Consider the following 21054-nt stretch of genomic DNA (forward strand, 5'->3'; position numbering starts at 1 on the left):
ACTAAAGAAATAAAAAACCGAATGAAACTAAAACGAACCAATTTTTTGGCAGTGCACATGTCTAACCAGGATAAGATGTGTGTGGCCAACATAATGACAACAAAACATCTACAAAGGGAATTCAATGAACAGCTCTTTCATGGTGAAATCCTTGGAGGGGGGACCGGCAGTCTACAAGAGCTGAATTGGAAGGATATCATTTTAATACACATTTAATTATTCCTAGATATAAAAAATAAAAAAATTTGCATCCAATAACTCACCGGCTCTTCCCTATAGACACATCCGGCAGAACTGCAGAGGGATAATGTAATCACGGCTGGCGGGATGGCTAAAACATATGGCTGGGGGGGGTCGCGTTATTACACAGCGGCATAAAACAGGAAATTATCGGGGTGGGAAAATACGCTGAAAATTAATAATTGATCAAAATCTAATCCAAGGATATGGTAGAGGAACTACCGACGTCCCGGGCCTTGATCGGCACTAAGCCCGGGCTAAACCTATTTCATATGCGTCTGCAGATTCCGAGAGCAGAATTCCGACTGGGTGGAACACCCAAAGTGCTGCCCAACGGAGGGAAATGTTTTTTTTTGTTTTGCCGTTATTGGCCCAGATTCACATACATCGGCGCATATTTATTCCGCCGTAGCGTATCTCTTTTACGCTACGCTACGCCGGCGCAGCGCACAGAGGCAAGCACTGGATTCACAAAGCACTCGCTCCCACTCGCTGTTAAAGATACGCTGGGTTTCCTCTTCATAAGCCAGCGTAGGTGGAAGTGGGCGTGAGCCATGCTAATGAGGCGTGACCCCATGCAAATGATGGGCCAAGCGTCATAGAAGTACTTAAAACGAACGGCGCATGCGCCGTCCCGTGGACGCATCCCAGTGCGCATGCGCAGAATCACGTCGGAACTACTCCCTAAGATACGACGGATCACTGCCTACAACGTGAACGTAACCTACGCCCAGCCCTATTCACGTACTACGTAAACGACGTAAAATACGACGGCTGTGTTCCCTGGTCCATACCTTTGCATGAGTTGCGCCTCCTATATGGGGAATAACTTTACGCCGGACGTACGACTTACGCAAACCGCGTATATTATGCGCCGGGCGCAACTACGTTTGTGAATCGGCGTATCTCCCTCATTTGCATATGTGCATAGAAAATCAATGGGAGCGGCAAATGCGCCCAGCGTAAATATGCGCCCACGATACGCCGGCGTAGGAAAGTTACGTCGGTCGGATGAAGCCTATTTTCAGGTGTATGTCAGTTTATGGGCACGGCGCATAGATACGACGGCGCATACTTACACTTACGCGGCGTATCTGGAGATACGTCGGCGTAAGTGCTTTGTGAATCCGGGCCATAGTATTTAGGTGGTAATTTTTGCCAGAACTTCGCCGTTTTTTTTTTTTTATATACAATTGTGGTTCCATATTTGTTTTTAATATATTTTTCAGTATCTCACAAAAGTAAGCACCCCCCTAAGTGAAAATGTCCAAATTGGGCCCAATTAGCCATTTCCCCTCCTCTGTGTCATGTGACTCGTTAGTGTTACAAGGTCTCAGGTGTGAATGGGGAGCAGGTGTGTTAAATTTGGTGTTATCGCTCTCACTCTCTCACACCGGTCACTGGAAGTTCAAAATGGCACCTCACGGCAAAGAACTCTCTGAGGATCTGAGAAAAAAAAAGAATCGTGGGCCAGATTCACAGAAAAAGTATGCCGGAGTATCTGCTGATACTCCGACGTACTTTCAAATTTGCCGCGTCGTATCTTTATTTGTAATTCACAAACCAAGATACGACGGCATTTGGCTAAGATCCGACAGGCGTATGCCTTCGGATCGTAGGTGTAATTCTCCGGCGGCCGCTGGGTGGAGTTTGCGTCGTTTTCCAGCGTCGGGTATGCAAATTAGCTGATTACGGCGATCCACGAAGGTACGCGCGTTCGTCGCATTCTCTCACGTCGTCGCTAGTCGGTTTTTCCCGTCGCAATCTTAAGCCTGCTATTTCATGGCTTAGATTTAGAACAGCCCATGTTAAAGTATGGCCGTCGTTCCCGCGTCGAATTTCAAAATCTTTTTTTTTTTTGGCGTAAAACGTCCGGGAATACGAAAGTACGTTACGCACGTCGCCGTTCAAAAAACACGTCGGGGCGCCGTAATTTCGCGCAAAGCACGGCGGGAAATTTCCTAACGGAGCATGCGCAGAACGTTCGCCGCGGGAACGCGCCTAATTTAAATGGTACGCAAGTTACAGGCAAGTGCTTTGTGAATCAAGCACTTACGCCAAAAACTTGCGGCGGCGTAACGTAAAGGGGATACGTTACGCCACCGTAAATATTCGTGAATCTGGCCCTGTGTCTCTACATAAAGATGGCCTAGGCTATAAGAAGATTGGCAGGACCCTGGAACGGAGCTGCAGCACGGTGGCCAAGACCATACAGCGGTATAACAGGACGGGGTCCCCTCAGAACAGGCCTCGCCATGGTCCACCAAAGGGGTTGAGGTCACATGCTCAGCGTCATATCCTGAGGTTGTCTTTGGGAAATAGACGTATGAGTGCTTCCAGCATTGCTGCAGAGGTTGAAGGGGTGGGGGGTCAGCCTGTCAGTGCTCAGACCATACGTCCATTGATGTTATAAGGATCCTAAGCAGAGGCGGCTCTAGGCTTTGTGAGGCCTTAGGCAAAACTTGACATGAGGCCCCACTCACACCCATGATGGGAAAAAAAATTCAAGGACAAGAGCCTCTTCCCGACAACCCTGGCCGGTGGTTTAGGGGGTTTTCAGGCAGGGGGCTTATCGGAATATGGAAGCCCCCTTTAAAAAGGTGGCCCCCAGATCCTGCTATTTAACCACTTGCCGACCGGCCACCGCCGTTATACGTCGGCAAGTTGGCTCGGCTGGGCGAGAGCACGTAGTATGACGTCGTATGATCTTCGGTTCATACAATGTATGAACCGAGGATCAGTGTTTCCCCTAGTGAGGCCACTCCCCCCCCCCCCCCCACAGTAAGAACACACCCAGGCATACTTAACCCCTTCCCCGCCCCCTAGTGTTAACCCCTTCACTGCCAGTGGCATTTTTATAGTAATCCAATGCATTTTTATAGCACTGATCGCTATAAAAATGCCAATGGTCCCAAAAATGTGTCAAAAGTGTCCGAAGTGTCCGCCATAATGTCGCAGTACCGAAAAAAAAATCGCTGATCGCCGCCATTACTAGTAAAAAAAATATAATAAAAATGACATAAAAATACCCCCTATTTTGTAAACGCTATAACTTTTGCGCAAACCAATCAATAAACGCTTATTGCGATTTTTTTTTACGAAAAATATGTAGAAGAATACGTATCGGCCTAAACTGAGGAAAAAAAATGTTTTTTTATATATTTTTGGGGGATATTTATTATAGCAAAATGTAAAAAATATTCATTTTTTTCAAAATTGTCGCTCTATTTTTGTTTATAGCGCAAAAACTAAAAACCGCAGAGGTGATCAAATACCACCAAAAGAAAGCTCTATTTGTGGGAAAAAAAGGACGCCAATTTTGTTTGGGAGCCACGTCGCACAACCGCGCAATTGTCTGTTAAAGCGACGCAGTCCCGAATCGCAAAAAGTACTCTAGTCTTTGGGCAGCAATATGGTCCGGGGGGTAAGTGGTTAATAATTAAGGGGCTGGGGCCACCCGGTGATGTCACCGGGTGAATCCGCCCCCTTGTGACGTCATTGACTGAGGGCATGCTGGGTCATTGATGTCACAATGGGTGGTGTCACAGATGTTCACTGGTTGTTAGGGATGCTGGCGGCCCCGCTCCTGAGTCAGGGCTCTTAACGCTGCCTGAGCACAGCAGCGTTAGGGTCCCCTGTTCCTCAAAACTGGGGTAATGCATTGGGTAAGTTAGGCGGCCGCGAGGCCCCTGTGAGTTCGAGGCCTTAGGCGGCTGCCTAATTTGCCTAATTAAAGAGCCGCCTCTGATCCTAAGGTATAAAGAAACTAAGGTCATCTTGTAAGAACCCCCAATCATTTAACTTGGGTTGCTGCCCGTTGTGGTAACGCATGATGGTCTGCACAGGCCCGGTTAGGAAGGTAGTACTGCCTTTATTCTCACCGTGACAGCAGTGGGCCCGGCACACAAGGGGTTAACCAGCCATGTCCTGTGCATATTACTCATCCCCCTTCTCTCTTCCTCTAGGCCTGTCCCTCATCCATTAGTACCACCGCTCTGTGTAATGGATCTGGAGGGTAATCAGATGCCTCCTCAGACGGCTGGCTAGATGGCCGAGCTTCGGAAGATAGAAACCTTTTTTTTTTTTTTCCTCCCCTCCAAGCCAAATCACAGGCCTATTAGCTGCCGTTTCAAACTTCCTTTCCTGTTCAGAAATGTTTTAATGTACCGGCAATTAGACGAATGATAAATTGCATAAAGCCAGCTCTCCTGGCATCTCAACCTGTAATCTGCTTATGTTTTAGAATCTTCCCATTTGTTGCTCGCCTCCACCAGATCTCCCTCTGAATTGTGCTATTTAACCTCTTCCTGAGATACAATAAAAAAAAAAAAAAAAAACACACAAAAAAGGAAAAAAAAACATTTATAACAAAAATATATATAAATAAAAACAACGCCTATTCTCTGCCGGGATGAGCTAAGGTTGGGGCTGAACTCAGTTTGTCCTAAACCCATGGAAAAACATCAGATGGCAACATGCTGCTGTCCCAATCCTTCCCCCCTTGCAGCGGTACATAAAAAAGGAGCGAGGATGCTGGTGACATCACTGACCTTATATGACCACATATGGGGATGCTGGTGACATCACAGACCTCATATCACCATATATCGGGATGCAGGTGACATCACTGACCTCAAATGGCCACGTATAGGGATGCAGGTGACATCACTGACCTCCTATGGTCACGTATAGGGATGTTGGTGATATCACTGACCTCCTATGGCCACATATGGGGATGCTGGTGACATCACTGACCTCATATCACCATATATCTGGATGCAGATGACATCACTGACCTCAAATGGCCACATATGGGGATGCAGGTGACATCACTGACCTCCTATAGCCACATGTGGGGATGCAGGTGACATCACTGACCTCATATGGCCACGTATAGGGATGCTGGTGACATCACTGACCTCATATGGCCACATATGGGGATTCTGGTGACATCACTGACCCCATATAGCCCCATATGGAGATGCTGGTGACATTGTTGACCTCATATGGCCATATATCAGGATGCTGGTGACATCACTGACCTCATATGGCCAGGTATAGGGATGGTGGTGACATCACTGACCTAATATAGCCCTATATGGAGATGCTGGTGACATTGTTGACCTCATATGGCCACATATGGGGATGCTGGTGGCATTGTTGCCCAAATATGGCCACATATGAGGATGCTGGAGACATCATTGACTTCATATGGCCACATATGGGGATGCTGGTGACATCACTGACCTCATATGGCCCTATATGGAGATGCTGGTGACATTGTTGACCTCACATGGCCATATATCAGGATGCGGGTGACATCACTGACCTCATATGGCCCTATATGGAGATGCTGGTGACATTGTTGACCTCATATGTCCACATATCAGGAAGCTGGTGACATCACTGACCTCATATGGCCATGTATTGGTATTCTGGTGACATCACTGACCTCATATAGCCCTATATGGAGATGCTGGTGACATTGTTGACCTCATATGGTGATATATCAGGAAGCTGGTGACATCACTGACCTCATTTGGCCAGGTTTGGAGATGGTGGTGACATCACTGACCTAATAAAGCCCTATAACGAGATGCTGGTGACATTTTTGATCTCATATGGCCACATATGGAGATGCTGGTAAGTATAACATATTTTTTTTGTTAAAAAAAAAAACAACCTCTAGAATCATTTAAATTATGACAATATGGCTGAATGTTATTGTTGTAAAGTATAACTAAAGTTGAAATAAAGAGTTATGATGTCCATCAGGTAAAAAAATTAAATAAATATAATTAGAATTAGAAAATAATAAAAAAAAAACATCTCCAGCAAGCACTAGTGTGAGCAGCGACCCCTTGATATAAAGAACTGAAAACAAAAGTTAAACTTACTTTCCTCCAGAGAGTAAAATCTCTAAACATTTTCTCTTGTATATATAAGATATAAGGGAAAGGCCTACTGCCAGCAAATTAGAGAAAGTAAAATATAAACAAAAAAAAGAAGTTTATTTTATTTTCGTATAACAAGATTGACCCATCAGGTTCAACAAAATAAAAAAATAAAAATCATCACCAGCAAGTGCAAAACATTTTCATAGAGCAGGTTAATATATAACATGTTTCGTCATAAGAAGACGTCGTCTGGGATAGGCTGCTCAACGTCTTCTTATGACGAAACGCGTAGGTGTGGCAAGCGGATTCAACGTCATCACGCCCTTCCATACGGGGATACACTGACACGGAGATATACTAACAAGAGAGGCCTCGAGGAGACGCCGCGTCCCCTTCAAGTTTATACACCGAGATTCCTTAAACATCTAGATTGTAAGTGCAATACTTCTTTGCTAATTACATTTTACCAACAGTATCACGCTATGGAGTTTCTCTGTTTGTTTTACCTTTGAGACATTGAGATACCACCCGTGTTTACTACATATGAGGAAGTGAGTCTATTGGGAGACTTTAAACCCCTGGGCCTGGAGAGACCGCCGTTATAGCGGTCACCCGTATAGGGTAAGGAGACTGCAACATCATTGTCTGGGTGTCTATCGGTGGATGAAGATTCCTCTTTCCTCCTTCCCTTCAACTTTATGCACGGTTTTTCATCACTATTTCAGAACCCTCTTTTTTGGTGGATTTGTTTAACCAATATTGTGGGACTGTTCATTCATTTTTCTTCACTGGTTGCCTTTTTGCATTTAGGCATTTTTTTTGTGTGTGTTTATAGGTATTGTAAAGTTAAACCCGATTGTTTTGACTAAATAAAGTTATAAAAAAAAAAAAAAAAAAAGAACCTGATGTCCATAAGGTTAAAGCGGTTGTATACCCTGGTGGCGCATTGCGGGGGGAATATCTCCTAAACTGTACAGGTTTAGGAGATATTCTTTATACCTACAGGTAAGCCTTATTGTAGGCCTTATTATAGGCTTACCTGTAGGTAAAAGAAAAAAAGTGGGGTATACAACCACTTTAAAAAACAAAATAAAAAACATTACCAGCAAGTGCAAAACATTTGCATAGAGCAGGTAAGTAAACACGTTTGTTATTAAAAAATAATAAAAACAAAAAAACAAAAACAAAACAACCTTTAGAATTACTTTTACAGCTGTGGCAGAAATCAATATCAAATTATGTTGCTATGGCTGAACGTTAATTATTGTAAAGCTAAACCCGATTGTTTTGACTAAATAAAGAGGGGCAGATTCACAAACAATTGCATGGGCGCAGCGTATGTGAGATACGCTACGCCGCTGTAACTTACTGTTCCCAGCTTCGAATCCACAAAGAATTTGCGCCGTAAGTTACGGCGGCATAGTGTATCTCTCGCGGCGTAATGGCGCGCAATTCAAATGCGGCGAGTAGGGGGCGTGTTTCATTTAAATGAAGCGTGTCCCCGCGCCGAACGAACTGCGCATGCACTGTCCCTAAATTTCCTGCCGTGCATTGCGCTAAATGACGTCGCAAGGACGTCATTGTTTTGACGTGGACGTAAATTACGTCCAGCCTGCTTCACGGACGACTTACGCAAACGAAATAAAAATTTTAAAATTATACGCGGGAACAACAGCCATACTTAACATTGAGTACGCCACCATATAGCAGCTTTAACTATACGCCGGAAAAAGCCGAACGGAAACGACGTAAAAGAATGCGACGGCCGCTCGTACGTTCGTGGATCGTCGGAAATAGCTAATTTGCATACTCGACGCGGAATACGACGGGAACGCCACCCAGCGGACGCCGAAGAATTGCATCTAAGATCCGAAGGCGTACGCCTGTCGGATCTAACCCAGATGCCGTCGTATCTTGTTTTGAGGATTTAAAACAAAGATACGACGCGGGAAATTTGAAAGTACGCCGGCGTATCAGTAGATACGCCGGCGTACTCTCTTTGTGGATCTGCCCCAGAATGTTTTTTACTAAACCTTTAAAATTACTATAACAGCTGTGACAGAAATCAATATCAAATCATGTGATATGGCTGAACATTAATTATTGTACAGTTAAACCCGATTGTTTTGACTAAATAAAGAGTTTTTAACAATAAAAAAATAAAAGAGCCTGATGTCCATAAAGTTCAACAAAATAAAAAAAATATAAAAAAACATCACCAACGAGTGCAAAACATTTGCATAGAGCAGGTAAGTATAACATGTTTGTTATTAGAAAAAAAATAAAAAGTTATAAAAAAATAAAAAATAAAAGAGCGTGATGTTCATAAGGTTCTGCAAAATAAAAAAATAAACAAATAAAAAAAAACATTACCAGCAAGTGCAAAACATTTGCATAGAGCAGGTAAGTATAACATGTTTTTTTACTAAAAAATGATAAAAAACAAAAACAAAAGAACCATTAAAATTACTATAACAGCTGTGACAGAAATCAATATCAAATCATGTGATATGGCTGAACGTTAATTATTATAAAGCTAAACCCGATTGTTTTGACTAAATAAAGAGTTTTTAACCCAAAAAAAAAAAAAAGGAAAAGAGCCTGATGTCCATAAGGTTCAACAAATTAAAAAAAAAACATAAATAAAAAAACAACCATTACCAGCAAGTGCAAAACATTTGCATAGAGCAGGCAAGCAAACATGTTTGTTATTATAAAAAAAAAAAAAAAGTTATAACTAAAAAAAATTTTTAAAAAAAGGAGCGTGATGTGCATAAGGTTCAGCAAAATAAATACATAAATAAAACATTACCAGCAAGTGCAAAACATTTGCATAGAGCAGGTAAGTATAACATGTTTTTTACTAAAAAATAATAAAAAAACAAAACAAAAAAAAAAACAACCTTGAAAATTACTATAACAGCTGTGACAGAAATCAATATCAAATCATGTGATATGGCTGAACGTTAAATATTGTAAAGTTAAACCCGATTGTTTTGACTAAATAAAGAGTTTTTAACCAAAAAAAAAAAAGAAAAGAGCCTGATGTCCATAAGGTTCAACAAATTAAAAAAAAACATAAATTAAAAAAAAAACATTACCAGCAAGTGCAAAACATTTGCATAGAGCAGGTAAGTATAACAAGTTTGTTATTAAAAAAAAAAAAAAAAAAAAGTATAAAAAAAAAAAAAAGAGCCTGATGAACCAATAAAAAAAAAACATAAAAAAAAAAGGATAAAAAAAAAAAAAGAGCCTGATGAACCAATAAAAAAAAAAAAAAAAAACATAAAAAAAAAAAAATATTACCAGCAAGTGCAAAACATTTGCATAGAGCAGGTAAGTATAAAAAAAAAAAAAAGAGCCTGATGTCCATAAAGTAAAAAAAAAATATTAAAAAACAACACCAGCAAGCGCTAGCATGAGCAGTGGCCCCTAATGTAAAGAACTGAAAATAAAGGTTAAACTAACCCCCCCCCCCCCCCAGTTGCAAAAGAGTAACATCTCTAAACATTTTCTCTTGTATGTATAAGGTAAAGATGCAAATTAGGGGGAATAAAAAAAAAATACATTTTTTTTTTTTTTTTTATTATTAAAATGATTCACGGCTCCTGGTGTCTGATAAGTCGATTTCCCACAAAGAAGAAAAGCCCCCTCATTACACATCCGGGAACCTTGTGTGCTCAGTAGGGTCAAGTGTTTTCTTTATAATAAACAATGAAGCAAAAATGTTCACAAGAGCATAAAAAAAAAAACACAAATCAAAAAGAGTTCTAAAAACACTTGTCATTCAGATCCCCTCAATGGGCGACTAACGTCAGTCAATGAAAGTGCTAATCTCCTAACACAACATCTACAGAAAGGTCCTATATAAACATCAGGACTGGGGAGCGTCCTCGTTTTCCTACACTTCCCACCGCCCTCTGACTGATCCTGTCTGCACTCCGGAGACTTCCAGGAAAATGTCACTTTGATGAAAATGAATAAAATAAACTCCGGCTGGTATAATCAGCTGAGCCCGACTAATCAGCGGAGGCCCAGATTCAAGAAGCAATTGCGCCCTTGTAACCATAGGTGCGCAATTGCTGACTTGCTCCGGTGTAACGAGTGCTCCTGATTCAGGAACATCGCTACGCCGACTGCAGCCTAAAATCTGCGCGGCATAAGGCTCTTATGCCACGCAGATTTTAGGCTGCATTCTTGCGTGGGCCGCTAGGGGGCGCTCCCATTGTGATCTGTGTATAGTATGCAAATTGCATACTAACGCCGATTCACAAACTTGCGCGGGCCCTGCGCAAGCCAGGTACGGAGTTTCCGTATTGCAACTTTAGCGCAAGGCTGCCCCTTCTAATAGCAGGGGCAGCCAATGCTAAAGTATAGCCGCCGCTCCCGCGACGTGAAATTTCGAATTTCACGTCGTTTGCGTAAGTGATTCGTGAATGGCGCTGGACGCCATTCACCTTCACTTTGAAGCAAATGACGTCCTTGCGACGTCATTTGCCGCAATGCACTTCGGGAAAGTTTCCCGACGGACCATGCGCTGTACGCTCGGCGCGGAAGCGCTCCTCATATAAATGATTCCCGCCCCCGGCGGGATCATTTACATTGCGCGCGCTTACGCCGGGCAATTTTGCCGGCGCGCCCTCGCAATTTACGGAGCTACTGCTCCGTGAATCGAGGGCAGCGCAAAATATTTTGCGGGGACGCAGGGCAAAATCGTTGCCCTGCTCCCCCGCAAATATCGCGCAAATGTACCTGAATCTGGGCCAGAGCCTTATTAGGTGTTTGCGTAGGATGGCGGAACCAATCCTGGACCGCTCACACCTTCCTGTAAGCGGTCACATGGGGTGGGGGGGGGATGGGGGGATATAAGGAAAAGAACGAAAACTAACAAGGAAGTTGCGTTTTGGAAGAATTTATTTTTTTTTAAAAAGGGTTCGCACTAGCAGTTTATTACTGTATTAATCGGCGTATACCGCGCACTTTTTTGCCCTGAAAATCAGGGCAAAATCGTGGGTGCGCGATATACGCCGATACCCGCTTTCCCGCGCCGAGTTTGAATACTGCGCCGGCATATACCGAGCGCAGTACACTCGTGTATAGTCGGGCAGGCTCGGGCTCCTCTCGCGCTCACGTCCTGGACGTACAGGACGTGAGCGCGAGAGTAGCCGAGCCTGCCCGACTATACACGAGTGTACTGCGCTCGGTATATGCCGGCGCAGTATTCAAACTCAGCGCGGGAAAGCGGGGATCGAGCGGGGAGGACGCCGCAGAAGGACGCCGGACCCGACGAAGAGGACACCTGAAGCCGCAGACGGACGCCGGACCCAATGGACGCCGCGCAAGACACCAAAACTGTAAGTACAAAAAACTTTTTTCCACAGGAATGCGGGTCCACTTTAGGGGTGCGCGCTATACGCCGGAGCGCGCAATACCCCGATAAATACGGTAGTTTAGACGAGACGCTTCCCTTTACGTAAAAACGACGGTAGTAGCCATTGTTAGACCTTAGGAGCCCATTGACAAGAATTGTAATGCCCTGTACACGCGGTCGGTCCGATGGACCGTTATCATCGGACGAACCGATCGTGTGTGGACCCCATCTTTTTTTTTCCCCCATCGGTAAAAAAAAATAGAACCTGTTTTAAAATTTTCTGATGGTTAAAAAAACGATTACAAAAAAACGATCGTCTGTGGGGAAATCCATCGGTCCAAAATCCATGCATGCTCAGAATCAAGTCGACGCATGCTCGGAAGCATTGAACTTCATTTTTCTCAGCACGTCGTTGTGTTTTACGTCACCATGTTGGACACGGTCAGATTTTTAACTGATGGTGTGTAGGCAAGACTGATGAAAGTCAGCTTCATCGGATGTCTGATGAAAAAATCCATCGGTCCGTTTTCATCGGATGAACCGATCGTGTGTACAGGGCATTAGACCATAGGAGCCCATTGACAAGAATTGTTCCCTGTCCCTGCTGAAGAAAAGCATCCCCACCACATGAAGCTGCCACCACCATGTTTCACAGTGGGGATGGTGTGTTCGGGGTGATGTGCAATGTTAGTTTTCCCCACACACATAGCGTTTTGCTTTTAGGCCAAAAAGTTGAATTTTGGTTTCATGTGACCGGAGCACCTTCTTCCACATGTTTGCTGTGTCCCCTCCCCCACATGGCTTCTCAAAAAACTGCAGACAGGACTTCTTCCTTCCACTGACACCAATGATGGGACACTATTCCTCTTACTGGGACCAATGATGTGACACTATTCCTCCTACTGGCGCCAATGATGGGACACTATTCCTTCCACTGACACCAATGATGGGGCACTATTCCTCCCACTGACACCAATGATGGGACACTATTCCTCCCACTGACACCAATGATGGGACACTTTTCCTCCCACTGACACCAATGATGGGACACTATTCCTCCTACTGACACCAATGATGGGGCACTATTCCTCCCACTGACACCAATGATGGGACACTATTCCTCCCACTGACACCAATGATGGGGACACTATTCCTACCACTGACACCAATGATGGGGCACCATTCCTTCCACTGACACCAATGATGGGACACTATTCCTACCACTGACACCAATGATGGGACACTATTCCTCCCACTGATGCCAATGATGGGGCACCATTCCTTCCACTGACACCAGTAATGGGGACACTATTTCTCCCACTGGCACCAACGATGGGGCAATATTCCTCCCACTGAGAACTTAGGGCCGGATTCACGCAGAATCGCGGCGGCGCAACGTATCCTAGATACGTTACACCGCCGCAATTTTTCATCGCAAGTGCCTGATTCACCAAGCACTTGCGATGAAAACTACGCCGGCGGCCTCCGGCGCAAGGCGGGCCAATTCAAATGGGCGTGCGCCATTTAAATTAGGCGCGCTCCCGCGCCGGACCTACTGCGCATGCTCCGTTTCCTAACTACCGCCGTGCTTTGCGTGCCGTGACGTCATTTTTTCGAACGGCGGCGCGCGTAGCGTACTTCCGTATTCCCGGACGGCTTACGCAAACGACGTTAAATGTTGAATTTCGACGCGGGAACGACGGCCATACTTTAGACAGCACATACACTTGCTGACTAAAGTTAGGGCACCCAAAAAAAACGACTAACTTTGCGACTGGAAACTAGACTAGCGGCGACGTAGCGAACGCGAAAAAACGTCGTGGATCCGCCGTAACTGCTAATTTGCATACCCGACGCTGGTTTACGACGCAAACTCCACCCAGCGGCGGCCGCGGTACTGCATCCTAAGATCCGACAGTGTAAAACAATTACACCTGTCGGATCTTAGGGATATCTATGCGTAACTGATTCTATGAATCAGCCGCATAGATAGAAACAGAGATACGACGGTGGATCAGGAGAAACGCCGTTGTATCTCTTTGGTCAATCTGGCCCTTTATGTCCATACACATGAATCTGGGGGCCCAAAAAAAAATGTATCAAAAAAAAAAAAGAAGAAAAAAAAATAGTTTCCACTTTTATGCGACTACCACAAGAAAAAAAAAAAGAAAAATTGGAAATGCGTTCCAAGAATATACAGTATGTTCCAAATTAAACAAATATGTAGATCCTCCAAAGGGAAAACTGCAATACCGCAATACAAATCACTTTATTATTTATAGACACATAAAAACATCGAAAACCACTTAAGAGCAATACATGTGCCATCCCAACAGCCGAGATGCTCCATTATTATTAGATCATCATGGGGCGTCCATTCCTTCTCTCCGATAGAAGTATGGATTTCGTATCAGAGAGTTTTCCAACAACCTTTATGTACGTTACACATTCACCAATCTGCTAGCGCCTGCCCAACACACACACACACAGCACCTGACAAAAGTAAGTACACCCCTCACATTTCTGTAAATCTTTTCTTCTATCTTTTCATGTGACAACACTGAAGGAATGACACTTTGTATCTACAATATTGTGTAGTGAGTGTACAGCTTGTATAACAGTGTAAGTTTTCTGTCCCCTCAAAATAACTCAACGCACAGCCATTAACCACTTCCATGCCGGGCACTTACGCACCTTCCTGCCCAAGCCAATTTTCAGCTTTCAGCGCTGTCGCACTTTGAATGACAATTGCGCGATCGTGCTAGACTGTACCCAAGTGAAATTTTTATCATTTTGTTCCCACAAATAGAGCTTTCTTTTGGTGGTATTTGATCACCTCTGCGATTTTTATTTTTAGCGCAACAACTAAAAAAAGACAGAAATTTTAGAAAAAAATATATTTTTTATTTTTTTCTGTTAATTTTGTTTTGTAAATAAGTAAGTTTTCTTCTTCAATTATGGGCACTGATATGGCGGCACTGATTGGCACCGATGAGGTGGCACTGATGGGCACCGATAGGTGGCACTGGTGGGCACTGATAGGCGGCGCTGGTATGCTGCACTGATGGGCATTCATAGGCGGCACTGATGGGCACTCATAGGCGTCACTGATGGGCACTCATAGGCGGCACTGGGCACTCATAGGCGGCACTAATGGGCACTTATGGGTGGCACTTATGGGTGGCACTGATGGGTACTTATGAGTGGCACAGATGGGCACTAAGAGGTGGCACTGGTGGACACTGGGTGGCACTGATGGACACTGAGGGGTGGCACTGATGACATTGCTGGGCATCATTCCAGCCAGTGCCCATGTTGCCAGTCAGTGTCCATTTTTGGGCACTGATTGGCATCGATTGTGTTTTTTTTATTGGTGTTTTTTTGTTTGTTTTTTATTGGTGTTTTTTTGTTTTTTTTGCCGGGGGGTACTCCCTGGTGGTCCAGTGTTGGCATCTGAGGGGGGGTTGCGCTGATAAACAATCAGCGCGAACCCCCCCTGTCAGGAGAGCCGCCGATCGGCTCTCCTCTACTCGCGTCTGTCAGACGCGAGTGAGGAAGAGCCATCGACGGTTCTTCCTGTTTACATCGTGATCACGTGGTAAAGAGCCTCCGCCGGGTGCGCGCCGGCATGAAATCCTACAGGACGTCAATAGACGTCCAGTCGGGATTTCACAACCACTTCCCGGACGTCAATTGTCCATTGACCGGGCTGGAAGTGGTTAATGTCTAAACCGCTGGCAACAAAAGTGAGTCCACCCCTAAGTGAAAATGTCCAAATTGGGCCCAATTAGCCATTTTCCCTCCGCCGGTGTCATGTGACTCGTTAGTGTTACAAGGTCTCAGGTGTGAATGGGGAGCAGGTGTGTTAAATTTGGTGTTATCGCTCTCACTCTCTCATACTGGTCACTGGAAGTTCAACATGGCACCTCATGGCAAAGAACTCTCTGAGGATCTGGATGGATGTGGACCATGGGTGATCCATGGATAGATGTGGACCATGGGTGATCCATGGATGGATGTGGATCATGGGTGATTCATGGATGGATGTGGACCATGGGTGGTCCATGGATGGATGTGGACCATGCGTGGTCCATGGATGGATGTGGACCATGGGTGATTCATGGATGGATGTGGACCATGGGTGATCCATGGATGGATGTGGACCATGCGTGGTCCATGGATGGATGTGGACCATGCGTGGTCCATGGATGGATGTGGACCATGGGTGATTCATGGATGGATGTGGACCATGGGTGATTCATGGATGGATGTGGACCATGGGTGATTCATGGATGGATGTGGACCATGGGTGATTCATGCATGGATGTGGACCATGGGTGATCCATGGATGGATGTGGACCATGGGTGATCCATGGATGGATGTGGACCATGGGTGATTCATGGATGCATGTGGACCATGGGTGATCCATGGATGGATGTGGACCATGGGTGATCCATGGATGCATGTGGACCATGGGTGATCCATGGATGGATGTGGACCATGGGTGATCCATGGATGGATGTGGACCATGGGTGATCCATGGATGGATGTGGACCATGGGTAGGGTTACCAGTGTCCTGGGATCTGGGACTATGTTGGTAAGTATGAAGTTCTGGAACTGCAATGTCATTGGTAGTGAAGCTGAATGGCTTCAGCTTCACCTCACCGGGAAACCAGCATGCCACGGTAGTCAGCTTCCATGTGATGGCTTCTCAGCCCCCTTCTCACTTCAGAAGAGATTTCTTTCAATTAGCTCCATCGATATAAAATCCGCCATCAGGACATCATGAAAGGGAAACTCCGGCCAAGAGAATTTCATTTTACGCCGGATGAAAATAAAAAATACCATTTGGCCGGCGTTAAGCTCTTCCTCACCCGTAATGATCTCCAGCCTAATCAGTATAATGCGCTGGAACCCAATGACAGGAATCCATCGCCGCCGCACTTGGGAAGATCTGACCCAATCGCGTAATTAAAAGACATTAGACGTACGTTCGGCGGCGTTTTCACTCTTTTTCGCTAAACGGCTTATCGACGTTACAAAAACCATCACCCGCGCAGGACGGGTTCAGCCAAAGTCTAGATGAAAAACGACTTTGTGTGCTTATCTTCCCGCTACATCCAAAAAGAGCCTCGCCGCGCGTCTCCGATAATTCACATCTGCGGGGGGGGGGGGGGGGGGGCGGCTCGTCGTCACGCTGAGATTCAATGGATGTATTAAAAATCGGCGTGAATTTTAACGCCGGAGCGGGAAATATTACATGCGGTGGAGGCATCTATCAGCAGAAAATAGGACAAGGCGAGCGTATAACGGGCGCCCGGGGGAACAGTTAACGCCCGTGGCGGTCGGCGGCGGCGGCGCTGGAAGAAAAAAAATTCGAAAAAATGCTTGAAAAATGGGGGAAGGTGGGGGAGGCTGTGAATTATACATTTAATATACACGCGTTTCATCCATCCTCCCGGCTCGTAAAAGTCAGACGATTATTTTCGCAAACGGCGGCATTACGGAAAACACAAGAGTTTATAAACTTTATAGAAATGGAACAAATAGAAATATAAACTGTTGATCCCGCCAGGAGATCTGATTGGTTTTTCCACGTCCTGAAACAAGGTGACAACGCGGCCCGACGTATGGTGAAACCACCCAGCGGCGTTGCCACCCTATAGACAGGCAGGGCCGAGACAAGGGGTGTTCCGGGCCCTGGCGCAATGGTTTATTGCAGGGATGGGGGGCACCCTGACCCTAACCCTAAGGGAGAGGAGGGGCGCGGCTTGGCATCTTTGCCCTGGGCGATGGATGACCTTGTCCCGACACTGTAGACAGGTTAGTCCTACATGGACATGTCATTTTTTAAGAGGGGTGGCACTACGTTTGATCGTTCTTATAGGCAGCGGGAGGGGACTTCCCCCCCCCCTTCCCGCCGCCATCCGGTGCTTCTCCGGGCTCTCCCGTGCCATCGGGGGCCCGGAGAGCGAATCAGCCGGCGCTGCCTGGAAAGCATAGAGATAACTGGTGACCAGATGGTCACCAGTCATCTCTATGACCGTCGGAGGCCCGGGCGCGACGTGATGACGTCACGCCCGGTACCCGGAAGTAAACAAAGCCGCAATTGTGTCTGTGTGAGTTCGGTGAATGTTTTTTCACCGATTTCATGCTTGTAAGCCTGGAGGAGAGATGTGGGGGGAGGGGAAGGTCTTATTGACCCCGCCTCTCTCCATAAAGAGGACCTGTCACACTGATTCCTATTACAAGGGATGTTTACATTCCTTGTAATAGGAATAAAAGTGATCAAAAAATAAAAAATAAATAAAATAAAAAAATAAATAAAAATAAAAAATAAATAAAAATAAAAAATAAATAAAAATAAAAAATAAAGTGTAAAAATAAAAAAACGAAGTAAAATAAAAATAAAATGATTTTTTTTTTTTCAAAATGCCCCTGTCCCCGTTATCTCGCGCGCAGATGCGAAAACACGCATGCAAGTCCCGCCCACATATGTAAACGCCGTTCAAACCCCACATGTGAGGTATCGTCGCGTGCGTTGGAGCGCGTGCCACAATTCTAGCGCTAGACCTCCTCTGTAACTCGAAAATAGTAACCTGTAAAAAAAAAATTAAAGCGTCGCCTATGGAGATTTTTAAGTACCAAAGTTTGGCGCCATTCCGCGCAATTTTAAAGCGTGACATGTTAGGTATCTATTTACTCGGCGTAACGTCGTCTTTCACATTATACAAAAAAACTGGGCTAACTTTACTGTTTTGTTATCTTTTAATTCACGAAACTGTTTTTTTTTTTTTTTCAAAAAAAAGGCGTTTGAAAAATGATTGCGCAAATACCGTGCGAGAAAAAAAGTTGCAATGACCGCCATTTTATTCCCTAGGGTGTCTGCTAAAAAAGAAATATATAATGTTTGGGGGTTCTGATTAATTTTCTAGCAAATAAATTGTGATTTTTACATGAAGGAGAGAAGTGCCAAAATAGGCCCGGTGGACAAGTGGTTAAAAGTGCCTCGACGCGTTTCGCACTGAAGACTGCTTGGTCAATATACCGGACAGAGATAAGAGATTCAACATGTTACAGGTTGTCCTCGAGGCAGGAAACAGAGGCGGCTCTAGCAGGGCTGTCTTAATAGCATCCTGGGCCCCTGGGCAAAGTAATGCTCTGGGGCCCCTACAATGATGACAGTGAAGGTAAACAGACATCAAGTAGGTAGGAGGCAGACTGCCCCCCCCCCCCTGTGTATCTATCACTCTCAGGGCCATCATGGGGCCCCCAATTACGGGGCAGCGTGGGGCTCAAGGACCAGCTGTTTTGGGGAAAGTGCAGGGCCCCCCCCATGCAGCTAGGGCCCTTTCAATAAGACAGCCCTGGGCTCTAGGCTTTGTGAGGCACATCTGAGACGCGAGGTCCCGCCCACATCCATAATGGGGGGAAAATAATTCAAGCATATATTAGGAGTTTTAAATTCTATGAGTTCACAGTTTATAGAATTTACTCTAAGCAATTCTTTAGGCAAACTAGGCGGCTGCGAGGCCCCCTGTGAACTCGAGGCCTAAGGCAACCGCTTAGTTTGCCTAATCTGACAGGAAACAAAGGAAATATTTTCCCAACGGGGACACACAGCAAAAGATTAGGCAACCTTTCCACAAAACAATTGGCCTTCCAATCACAAGGAGCACAACACCCTTGAAGTGCCAACCCCATCCTACACTATTCCCCAAGCAGAAGCTTTTGCAGCCAACAGAGGGGGGGGGGGGGGGGCCGCGTCGGGTTGTGGGGGGAATCCTGGATACGTTTATCACTTGATTCCCAACGCAGACGCCTCACCAATCACCCGCTGTGTGTGGAAGTCAAACAAAAGCAAAGAACGTTACCTTTAGAGGAGACGGTCCAGGGAGGTCATAGAGGGGGAGGGGCCGGAACTCCACGCCAGGTACAGATTCTTCACCCTGTGAGATAAAAAAGAAATATATTGTATAAGAACGAGAGGAAAATGATGCCAAATACCAACACGGCTTCATCATTTAGCAGGTATCTTTTCATCCCCCCCTTTCCCTCTTCACCAGGACCGATCCTGGGCAGGTGCACGGGGCGCAGCGCACCCAGGTGCCACAGAGGTGGGGGCGCTGAAGAGCCAGAGTGCTCCCCTTCCGCCTCCTCCTCTTTTTCTTGTCTGTGTCCAGAGGCAGCTCTCTCCGCCGGCAACTGACTGGAGCGGATCAGAGAATGATCTGCAGCCACTGTGTTTCCTGCCCAAGTCCATCCTCCCTCCCTCCCCTGCCAGAGGAGGAGAGTGAAGCAGCCGGAAGACCACAGCGGCAGTCTCTGACCATCTCCTGAATTATATCTGCAGTCTCTGAGCATCTCCTGTAGTATATCTGCAGTCTCTGAGCATCTCCTGTAGTATGTCTACAGTCTCTGACCATCTCCTGTACTATATATGCAGTCTCTGAGCATCTCCTGTAGTATGTCTACAGTCTCTGACCATCTCCTGTACTATATATGCAGTCTCTGACCATCTTCTGTAGTATGTCTGCAGTCTCTGACCATCTCCTGTAGTATGTCTGCAGTCTCTGACCATCTCCTGTACTATATATGCAGTCTCTGAGCATCTCCTGTAGTATGTCTGCAGTCTCTGACCATCTCCTGTACTATATATGCAGTCTCTGAGCATCTCCTGTAGTATGTCTGCAGTCTCTGAGCATCTCCTGTACTATGTCTGCAGTCTCTGACCATCTCCTGTAGTATGGCGGCAGTCTCTGACCATCTCCTGTATTATAGCTGCAGTCTCTGACCATCTCCTGTACTATATATGCAGTCTCTGAGCATCTCCTGTAGTATGTCTACAGTCTCTGACCATCTCCTGTACTATATATGCAGTCTCTGACCATCTCCTGTAGTATGTCTGCAGTCTCTGACCATCTCCTGTAGTATGTCTGCAGTCTCTGACCATCTCCTGTACTATATATGCAGTCTCTGAGCATCTCCTGTAGTATGTCTGCAGTCTCTGACCATCTCCTGTACTATATATGCAGTCTCTGAGCATCTCCTGTAGTATGTCTGCAGTCTCTGAGCATCTCCTGTACTATGTCTGCAGTCTCTGACCATCTCCTGTAGTATGGCGGCAGTCTCTGACCATCGCCTGTATTATAGCTGCAGTCTTTGACCATCTCCTGTATTCTATATGCAGTCTCTGACCATCTCCTGTAGTATGTCTGCAGTCTCTGACCATCTCCTGTAGTATGTCTGCAGTCTCTGACCATCTCCTGTACTATATATGCAGTCTCTGACCGTTTCCTGTAGTATGTCTGCAGTCTCTGACCATCTCCTGTAGTATGTCTGCAGTCTCTGACCATCTCCTGTATTATAGCTGCAGTCTCTGACCATCTCCTGTATTCTATATGCAGTCTCTGAGCATCTCCTGTACTATGTCTGCAGTCTCTGACCATCTCCTGTATTCTATATGCAGTCTCTGACCATCTCCTGTAGTATGTCTGCAGTCTCTGACCATCTCCTGTACAATGTCTGCAGTCTCTGGCCATCT

The 21054-nt window shown here is 45.6% G+C and overlaps 1 protein-coding gene across 2 annotated transcripts in view; it reads right to left on the reverse strand.

The window, feature by feature from the left end:
* The window catches only part of CNTFR (ciliary neurotrophic factor receptor), a 504096-nt gene extending 484643 nt beyond the window's left edge, over window positions 1–19453 (reverse strand). For both annotated transcript variants that reach the window (XM_040335631.1, XM_040335628.1), the window contains exon 1: window positions 19385–19453. The gene's annotated coding sequence lies outside the window, so the exon portion shown is untranslated. The remainder of the gene's footprint in view (window positions 1–19384) is intronic.
* Between the last annotated feature and the right edge of the window lie 1601 nt (window positions 19454–21054).

The sequence above is a fragment of the Rana temporaria genome, chromosome 1 (genome assembly GCF_905171775.1).
Source record: "Rana temporaria chromosome 1, aRanTem1.1, whole genome shotgun sequence".
Classification (NCBI taxonomy): domain Eukaryota; kingdom Metazoa; phylum Chordata; class Amphibia; order Anura; family Ranidae; genus Rana; species Rana temporaria.